Genomic DNA, 11,370 nt, shown 5'->3' with positions numbered 1-11,370 from the left:
CTTGCAGTTGTTTGTAGGCTATTTCCACAAATCGACTGAATTAAAACTTAACTGAACATAGCCTTGTCGCACACTCAAGCTGACGTATTCTTGATGTCATCAGTATTTCTGCCAGGTTTGAATTGAGAAAAGAAAAAAAGTACATAAAAAAGGAAACATTACTGGGATGTTGGGGTATCAGGCTGGGGACTCCCTGTCTCTATATTGCTAATAGTAAAACCCTAAATCCTCTGGGATTCATCTGGTGTGCAGGGCACTTTAATCTGTACCACATTCATCCGTTTCACCAGCAGCTGGCAGATGGCACAGGACAGGAAGAGAGGAAGGACGAAGAGGATGAGGCAGGGCAGAAGGGCAAGGAGGGACATCTCTCCGGTATCAGATAAGACCTGACGGAGAGAGACGGATAGGGAAGCGATCTGAATAATAAATGCCCTCTGTGAGTAAGAATCCCAGTTTGGATATTTATTTAATATGACGAGGCTATCGGGGTACCCATCAGTCATCCCAGGCTTCCCCGTGTCTGAAGTCAACACGCTGGAGGACACAACAACGCAATTCTACTATGCTTCATGAATAATAAACTTCTTCCAGAAAAGGTCACCAATGGAGACAACTGTACAGCCGTATTTTAAGAGAGGAAAAGGCTAAGGCTGGCCTACGTGAAAGCTTACAAGCATTTCTCATCTTCTCATCATCCATGTTTCACCAAAGCTGCTTTCATAAGTTATTTATCCGACCTTAATGATCAGAGGAAATCATAAATATGTGATTGTATACACAACACATCTCCATTTTTTCTCATTAAGATTCCTTCAATCCACTCTGTACTGAACAGGTGCTGAACATCTCAACTATGGTAGACAAAACCATTATTGTTGTTTTTATATTGGGATTATTACAAATTTCTGGAAGAATTATCTCAAGTGTTTCCTGTATTCTTTTGCTTAAAGATGTGACTCAAGTTCAATTTGTTCAAATTGTTTTTTGTGAGGAAATCTTGAAAGAACTGCTAATAAAATGTGATTCTTAACATGCTTTATGAGTGAATACGGGATCCTTTTGAATTTTCATTCTTGCTTTCATCTCATCACTTCACTTATCGACTTGTTTACAATTGATTTGATTGCATTCATGCGAGTGGGTTTCTTGTAACCTTAGTAAACTAATGATAAACTCAATGTCAATTAGGGCTGGGCGATATGGAGAAAATCAAATATCACGATATTTTTGACCAGATACCTTGATATTGATACCGCAGCGATATTGTAGTGTTGACTATTGGTGCTTTCACAAAATATTTGCACAATGAGATTTTTGATAAATAATCATCAGTAATGTGGATATAATGACTAAGTGGGTAAAGGCAAATAATAAAAACAGTTACAAGAGTCTGGTACGTTCAGAAAATGACATCACTTTACTGTAATGCAGCCTTTAAAACCAGTAAAAGACAACACTTATGCCATATTACGATATCCAAAATCTAAGACAATATCTAGTCTCATATCACGATATCGATATAATATCAATATATTGCCCAGCTCTACTGTCAATAACTGCAGCTCTGATGTGGTTGTCATCTTACATATGTAGATGTATAAATTCTAGACTTTTAAAATGTGGACGCATTGGTTCAAAAGGTTAATGTGGATCCTGTAATCTGAGCACAAACCACAACTGCTGGGGAGGGAACATGAAGGGACGCAGCAGGAGCGAGGGTGGACTCCCAGGGTGGCTAATGTACCTCTCTGCCTGGAGTTTAGGACTGGACGGCGATGATTGGGTGACACACGGGGGGGGGGGGGGGGGGAAGAGGGTCACAGATGGTCCTGGCAGCAGGGCAATGAAACGTCCAGGCCTGTAGAGCTGTGAGCCGAGCACTGCTCTTCCATCTGTCAGGCTGCAGTGAAAGCCGCAGGGTGGGGGATTTACTAGCCCATTAACTTGCTGATCTTATACTGACAGAGTCAGACAAGCACACTCTGACAACAACAAACGTGTGCTATACATCTAATCGCAAGGATTGATTACTATCTATTCACTAGCCTATAACTTTCTCCACGTTATACCTAAAAGCAGGCCTTAATGACTATGTGAAACAAATAACACAACATTTTTGATTGCATTTCGGATGCAACCGAATATTTTCATTATCTGTGTACATGTCATTTATTTTATTAACAGATGATATAGAACCACATAGTCTATTAAAATTAGGGCTGCAACTAATGATTATTTTCATAGTCGATTAATCTGTCGATTATTTCCTCGATTAATCGATTAGTTGTTTGATCTATAAAAATGTCAAAACATGGTGAAAAATGTGGATCATTGTTTCCCAAAGCCCAAGATGACGTCCTCAAATGTCTTGTTTTGTTCAAAACTCAAAGATATTCAGTTTACTGTCACAAAGGAGAGAAGAAACTAGAAGATATTCACATTTAACAAGCTGGAATCAGAGAAATCTTTTTTTTTTTTATAAAAAAAACCGATTAATCGATTATCAAAATAGTTGGCGATTAATTTAATAGTAGACAACTAATCGATTCATCGTTGCACCTCTAATTAAAATGTCACAAAGCTCTAGGCAATGCCAATAATATGTTGACATTTTGGGACTGCCCAGACTATTCTATTCTAGAGCATTCACTGTTCATTTTATTTACCCCCAACAATCAAATAAGATCAGAAAACTGAGAACCGGTTCCAAATTGTCCGAGCCATCTGAATTGTATGCCTACGAGCTTATAAATTCCTTGTATCATGCTGGCATGTTTTTCTGACAGTTGTGCAAAACAAACAGTGACGTCAAACTCAAGCGTCCACGCTGCTGAAAACTTGCAGCATAAAAAGGAGTCATTGGCAGAGAGGCAGAAACGGTCCAAAGCGTGGCTTCATTTCACTAAGAAAGATGGAAACCGGGGCTGCTTTAATGTCTCTGACAATTATCATTTCAAGTAAGGGTGGAAACACCAGCAATATGCTGAAACATCTTTCTAAGCGACATGGGCTTAAACTCCAGAAATGCCATGTATTTGACACTCTTCACGAGTGCCACTGCTTCCCAACCGAGCAGCACGTCCATTACCCACACAGGCAGGCTAAGCAGATGTTTTTCTTTGACTAAGAAACCTAAACAAAAACGAATCACATGCAAATATTCTCTCACTTCATCTACAATGTGTTCAGATAATAAAACCATTACGTTGACGCTGAAAACCTGTGTAGGCCTACTTTTTTTTCCCCCCACAGAAAATCAGGATTCAATAAGGGAATCAATAAAAAAATCGAACCGATAAGCAGAATCGATAATGGCATTGGTATAACTAAAACCTTATCAATTCCGATCCCTATCCACCTGAGCTTTGAGCTAATTTGCACCTGCGGTCCTTGTAAACACAAGAGTAAAATACAAGTGTTTAAAATAGCAATTTGACAAATAACCAGGAGCAGTAAATATTAGAAATCATCCCGGTGAATCATCAGGGTTTAAAGGTCCTATGACATGCTGCTTTTTGGATGCTTTTATATAGGCCTTAGTGGTCCCCTAATACTGTATCTGAAGTCTCTTTTATATAGACCTTAGTGGTCCCCTAATACTGTATCTGAAGTCTCTTTTATATAGGCCTTAGTGGTCCCCTAATACTGTATCTGAAGTCTCTTTTATATAGGCATTAGTGGTCCCCTAATACTGTATCTGAAGTCTCTTTTATATAGGCATTAGTGGTCCCCTAATACTGTATCTGAAGTCTTTTTTATATAGGCCTTAGTGGTCCCCTAATACTGTATCTGAAGTCTCTTTTATATAGACCTTAGTGGTCCCCTAATACTGTATCTGAAGTCTCTTTTATATAGGCCTTAGTGGTCCCCTAATACTGTATCTGAAGTCTTTTTTATATAGGCCTTAGTGGTCCCCTAATACTGTATCTGAAGTCTCTTTTATATAGACCTTAGTGGTCCCCTAATACTGTATCTGAAGTCTCTTTTATATAGGCCTTAGTGGTCCCCTAATACTGTATCTGAAGTCTTTTTTATATAGGCCTTAGTGGTCCCCTAATACTGTATCTGAAGTCTCTTTTATATAGGCCTTAGTGGTCCCCTAATACTGTATCTGAATTCTCTTTTATATAGGCCTTAGTGGTCCCCTAATACTGTATCTGAATTCTCTTTTATATAGGCCTTAGTGGTCCCCTAATACTGTATCTGAATTCTCTTTTATATAGGCCTTAGTGGTCCCCTAATACTGTATCTGAAGTCTCTTTTATATAGGCCTTAGTGGTCCCCTAATACTGTATCTGAAGTCTCTTTTATATAGGCCTCAGTGGTCCCCTAATACTGTATCTGAAGTCTCTTTCCCTAAATTCAGCCTTGGTGCAGAATTACAGCCACTAGAGCCAGTCCCACAATGAGCTTTCTTTAGGATGTGCCATTTCTGTGTCTGTAGCTTTAAATGCTATTGAGGAGTAGAGAGGGGGGGCAAGGTGGAGAGTGGGGGTGTGGCCTTGACCAACTGTCACTTTGCTTGTTTTCAAGCCATGATTTCTCGCTCTCTCATGGGTGGGCCAAATTCTCTGTGCAGGCAAAGCAGAGAAAGGGGAGGTAACCTTCCTCCTTATGACCTCATAAGGAGCAGATTCCAGATCAGCCCATCTGAGCTTTCATTTTCTCAAAGGCAGAGCAGGATACCCAGGGCTTGGTTTACACCTATCGCCATTTCTAGCCACTGGGGGACCATAGGCAGGCTGGGGGAACTCATATTAATGTTAAAAAACCTCATAAAGTGAAAATGTCATGCCATGGGACTTTTAAACGATCCTGTACAATAATTGTGTTGACATGATGTGGTTACCAGACTGAGCCACTGGGGGGTTACAGTGATCAGGAAAAGACAACATTAAAAAGGTACAAATTAACATCCAAATTACACAGATGGTATCTAGCCTCATATCAAACTATTTTTGCCCTTAAACCAGGCCTCAATGCTACACTAACCGTTAGCCTCAACTAGTCCCAAATATCATAACAACTGTTGAAACAATTAGTCGATCGGATGATAAATCGATTAGTCAATCAGCAGACATTAAAAACAACAATTTTAATAATCGATTCACATATTTCAAGCAAAAAAAGGCAAACATCCCCTGTTCTTTTTTGAATTATGCAACAGTGTACTGACCTTGGAGTCCAACAAAGTAAGCAATTTTCCAAGACATCACAATGGGCTCTGGGAAACTGTGACAGACATTTTTCTATTTTCTGACATTTAAATGGACCCATTCTGTACCATTGATCTAGAAAATGCCTGGCAGATTGGCCGATAATGAAAATAATCATTAGCTGCAACTGTCCTCACTTTGGAGGATTCGTCTTATCTTTCTATTCCTGACAGCATGATTCATCCTCACTCACACACACACACACACACACACACACACACACACACAATGTTGGGATGCATCAATAGTCGAATTACTTACATTGTGTTTACATGTAGACTAGGCCGTTGCACCAGAGGGAGAAGATTAATCCATGAACAAGTGCCAAATTGGCAAGTGCTTTTATTTTGAAGGCTTACTGGCTTCTTAAATCCCCCTACGGCCTTGAACGATTGTATTATGTTAAAAGGGCAAAAGCCTTATTTTTGGGATTGGTGCTTATTATCAGTTAGCCCTGCCTTCGCCCCCGCATTTCAAAGAGCCAAAGTGCCAATTAATAAATTGTTATTCTGGATAAGAAGCACGTATAGAGTATATCCTGGGAATCAAATTCACAGGGTCTATCACTGCATCTATATAATGCCTCAAACGCCTGCCATCTGTTCGGGGGGAAAAGTGCAGCAAACTGTCACCTGTCTAAATGCCTCTTTCCCTCCTGACGGTCCAGATTAAATCTCTGCAGGTGTCGAATCCGCCATCAGAAAACGACCTGAACACATTCTCATTCCGGCTTCCCCCGCCCCACACTAAACCCAGCTTCCCGTCATCGGCTGCTGGACATGACATTTATTCATTTACCTGCATGTCAGAGGAGGAGAGGCCAGGGTCCGGCTGCTGCGGTACACATCGCCACTGTTCTCGTGCCTGCTCGCTCGGCTTGTCCCTCCAGACAATTTGCTCGGATTAAAGCGGAGAGCTCAGCCCCTCCTTCTGCACCGTGACATCAGAGCGGATTAGCGATGCACAAAATGCCTTTATACAAACACTGCTGATGCTGCAGACACAAACTGTTCTCTACGGCCATGAGAGTAGCCTCATGCCAGCTACTCCATCAGCAGCAGCCTGCAAAGTGCTGCTGTGCCTCTGCCCGCCTGCCTGCTGCAACACCACCGTTAGCGGTTCTATTCCCACGGTCTGTCGGTGGGGTCGCTGTTATCTGCCAGCGGATCTTCCTGGTCTTATCAGATGCTCCTGAATTACTGAAACAGCTGAAAGAGCTGGACAATTAGAAAAACTGGTATCCCGCCAGCTCCAGTTTGTGCACAATCATCGTTTTCACATGTGTAACGTTAGCTAAGAAACCATTCTTAACTTCAGCTCGCATTCTTAATAACAACGAATTAAGCCCCGATAAGCTAACGTCAGCTAAAGTATAGTCATGCATTGCCAGACCTGCCTCGACGGCGCCGCGGAGGAGGAAAGTTAGACAAGAATATTTTTCCTAAAGACAAACGTAAACGCAACATTTAAAAAGGTCGTTTAATAACACTTGCCTCCCTTTTGAGAACAGCGCATGCTTCCTCAAAGAATCTCCAGCTGAAACAACAAATATTCCACTCACTATGAACATGGAAAAAAAAAATTCCATGTTCATAGTGCTGCTGAAGATGGCGGCCGGAAGTGACATTACCTCGTCCTTTCCATTCTTGGAAAAAAACAAAGCAGCAGGCATTTTATTAATAATTCAACACTGAATTTTGAAATGACATTAAGTTTATTAAGCTAATTAATAATTTAAAAAAAAATTGTATATGTAATTTATCAGCTTCAAGAAATATTTTGAGAGAGTGAGGTTACTATGCCTTTTGCTTTTTTATTATACCATATTTTTTTATTGACATTTTATGTCTTACTTTATAATATTTATAACTTAGGCCTTTTTTACAGAGTGCATTTGATCTAACTGGAACAATTGAATATTCAAATTAATACTTTTCCTAGTATGACATGTCAAAATGTCTGCCTATGGATTCTGGCAACCTTGATTCGTATGTGATACACGTTCCAATAGTTTGGGGAAGAATAGCCTGTAAACACTTGAAACAATAAAATTATTTAAAATTAGATGAATATAAAGAAATGAACCTGTAATAGCAAGCTACGTCTTGTTTGGCTGAGCAAAAGAGTCGCAACTTGGGAAACAACATTTGTTATTCAGCAGCAGGTGGAATATTTTTCCTTCAAGCTGGATGGAGGGGTCATTGAGAAATATGTGATAGAAGTAGCATAGAATTTCATTGAGTTGTCCAGATAGCTATTAGTTTTACAGTTGACAAGATGCATGTGTCAGTTGGGGTTTGACTGAAAAAACAATTTTCAGTCATTTACACAGGGAACTCAGCTTTTGCAGTATCACATAGCAGCATCATAGCGGCGTTCAGGAAGAATACAAATCTGCAGGATCACTTAGTTACAGCTAAACTCAAACCACTTAATAACCCAATTATTTTTTCCAGCACCTTACATGGTTGCGAAATTAGGCAGACATGTCTGATAAATCTGAAGCAGGGGCGCGGCGTTTGCGGGTCTTCTGGCATGATAATCCAAGCATGTTTCAGTGCCGCTTAATGCCTGGTAGAGCAGATCAATAGGGCCTGTGTCTGTACATTGTTGATCCCCTGTCACACATTCTCAAGTCACATGCGCCTTTCCACTGAAGCAGCCGTTACCGTGACAACAATATGTGACGGAGGATGGTGATAGTGTGGAGTAGTAACCATAGCATCCAATCTGTGATTGCTGTCACTGCAGCCACACATATTGAATCCCACACAAACAGCTTGCACACTTGAGTACAATAGATTACAGTCTGTGAACTTTTGGCTGAATGTGGAGGCGTGTGTGACACATTTTAAGTCCTGAGCCAATGAGTGCAGCATGCAGAATCAGGTCATACGAATGTATCCGAGGTCATGTCTATAGCCTACATTATATGCCAATGATATAGTCAAATTCACTCCTGGTCTATTTCCAGAGAAGACATCAATAATTTGTGGCCCTCTCTGCATACATGAAGCAGGGTATACTGTGCGTGTCTTATCTTTAGTTGTGAGCACAGACTGAACCCATTACTGGAATTAATGCACATTAATGTTTCATCGCAGCCCATTACAGAGATATCTCTTATCACGCAGAAGACCCTTGGCCTATCAAAATGCACACTCCAGGTTCCAATGTGTTCATGAAACAGCCGAGCTTTGTTTTCAGTCTGACTGCAGGTGGCACTCTTCAGCGGGATTGCTGGGATAAAGCCTGACATCTGACATTGTGGTCCCATCCCTTCCACAATCTATTTTGCAAGGGCAACGTTGCTGCATTCCGGGCTTATTGCCGCCCAGGACGGTTGTGATTGGTTTAAAGAAATACATACAAGCCAGAATGTTTTTTTTCCTCCTATAGATTGGCAGTGTAGCCAGACGATACCCCAGCGTTGACACAGATAGGTCTGGAAATGTGAGACTATTACACATGTAACACTTTTATTTACTGTCAATATTGACCTTTATTTATGTAGGGAAGTTTCACTGTGAGCAATGTTTTATATATTTTTTTTAGGAACACCCTGTTCACATTCACACAGTTCCACCCCTGGAAGCTGTCCAATACAGCAAATATACTTAACTTCTGTCCACTAAGTGTGGTCATTGGATCAGTTGGGGGTCAAGGGCATTGCTCATGGGCACATGAGCCCTGAGGGTAATGAAACCTGCTCTTGGTGAAGGCCACCCTGATACAATCGCAGTATTGCAGAGTTGCATATGCATAATATGCAATATGCAAAATAAAGCTGTATACTTGTCTTTTGAAGAACAATAATTAGAGCCAGTAATGTGAATGTCTGTCTGCGCTGCTCGTTTTAATTGACAAAGACTTTGTGATTATGATTGAGTGATTATGAAATAAAATGGTCATCTGGGAAATAAAAACCACTGGAGATAAATAAATAAAAAAGCAGGATGAAGTAATGTTTCATAGTATTGAGCTGAGTTTTACAAATGCATTTGATTATTTCACAATTTTGTGGTTATATTACATATTTTCATTATGTGTTGTTAATGTATTTAATATGGAACATTGTGGGTCTCCATAGTAAATGACTTATAAGTGATTATTGTTTCAAACATTTTTATTATGAAGCTTAATTTCAAAAATCAAGTTACAAAATTGTTATTACAGTGCTTCTTTTTTACAGTATGCAAACAAGAAAAGTAAGGGGGAAAAAATCCCTTTTAGTTTGTCCTTAAGGATGAACCGGATCCTCTTAAGTTGGAGTGTGTCCATCATCTCTGTGAGCCATATCTTCAGTGTTGGTCCCTCTTTCTTTTTCCAGAATAAGAGGATACACTTCTTTACAGTGAGAATTCCATATGCCAAGAAGTGCTGTTGCGCCAGTGTCAGTCTCTTTGCTTCATTGGATATCCCTAAGATTACTAAAACTGGATCTTGGACAATTTTAATATTTAACACCTTAGACATGAAACTATATAAGATATCACTCCAGTAACCTTGTATTTTGCAACAAAGAAAGTAAATCACCAACATGAGTGTCACATTTTTCACACAGAGGAGAGAGTTCAGGGAAGATCCTATGAAGTCTTTCTTTGGAATAATGTAGCCTATGTAGGAATTTAAACTGTATTAGAAAATGACGTGCGTTTATGGAGCACTTGTGGATATATGCTAAACTCTCGTCCTAAAAGGTCATTTTGTATGTTCGTACCCAACTCCTTTTCCCAATCCGCTTTAACAGTAGTAGTGGTTGGGCGGCTTATCTCTTGCAACGTATCAAATAAACAGGATATATTGTGATCTGACCTCCCTATCTCACCTAGGCAGTCATCCAACTTATCTGGCCCTGCTTTCTCAAACTGAGGAAGATGTGTTCTTACATAATTTCTTACTTGAAAGAATCTGAATAAATGGTGTTTGGGTAAACCATATTTTTGTTGTAGCTGATGAAAAGATGCAAATGACTCTTCTATATATATATTAACTTAGAAGTTATTATTATAAACTGTTACTCATGCTCTCAAAAGATGGAGTAAACGCACAGCATCTGACACAGATTTCTTCCTGCAAAAACAGATTTATTCAAACAGATGCAAAGAACGTTGCCAATATGACAATGACAAATGAATCTGTTCACTCCAACCCCTGAGAACAGAGCAGGTCCAAATCAAGCTTTACATAAAGCTCAAACACTTTCACGTAGAAAGTGGCTTGAGCCGAGGCGGTGGTCTTTGGTGTTCCCAGAGGAAGGGTGGAGGGCCAGAGGGGCTGTAACCTGCTGAGCCCTCTGGCAGCTAATCACACACTGAGGATAACATGTCATAACTGTATCATGCAACCAATAACTTAAGCATGCACTGCACATGACACATTCTGGCATGCTTCAGTTATTTATTGAAGCTCTTTCTTGTTGTTTACACAGCCGACCAGGAAATCAAACAGATGAGAGTGATGGAAACTCAAACCATGTTGAAATCTAAAATAGTCTTGGATAAATCTGAATAAATGAATAAATCCATGGGCGCAATCCTTTGAACACAGACAAGACTATTCACTATGTTCTCTCTGTTCACTGTTCTTGACAAAAAAACATTTGTATTGTTTGCATTTACACATGAGATTAATCATTTTGTGAGTCATGTTCTCTCCCTTCTCTCATCACTCGGAAGAACACAAACGGCTGTAGTGAGGCTTTCTGGACTTAACCAACCAGGGGAGAATTCATCTCCCCGTCTGAAAGTGTTTATGACACCAACACCTTTTTGATAACTAAAAAGTGAAAGGAATGTATGATGGACCGTGTACAAGACGACTGTAAAAAGGGAGAAAAAGACGCATATAAAGCTGGTCTGACAGATGGATCCCAAATGTGGATGACAGGGCTCCCTCTAAAAAACATTACGACAAAGCCTGGTCTCACGTAAGCAGCATGCTACATTCTTCTACCTCCCTTGTGCAAAGATACTGAAGGTGTCCAGGATGCCATTAAAAAAATAATAATAATCTATTAATTGCTAATGAAGGAAAATGTTGTATATTGTATGTAATTATGGACACAGTGAGTGAACCAGTCCTGTTCCCAACAATAATTAAGTCATTGTTGTGGTGGTATCAAATGTCCATGGTTCATTTGCATTTAAAT

The sequence above is a fragment of the Sander vitreus genome, chromosome 16 (genome assembly GCF_031162955.1).
Source record: "Sander vitreus isolate 19-12246 chromosome 16, sanVit1, whole genome shotgun sequence".
NCBI lineage: Eukaryota > Metazoa > Chordata > Actinopteri > Perciformes > Percidae > Sander > Sander vitreus.
This window is presented reverse-complemented; position numbering follows the sequence as displayed.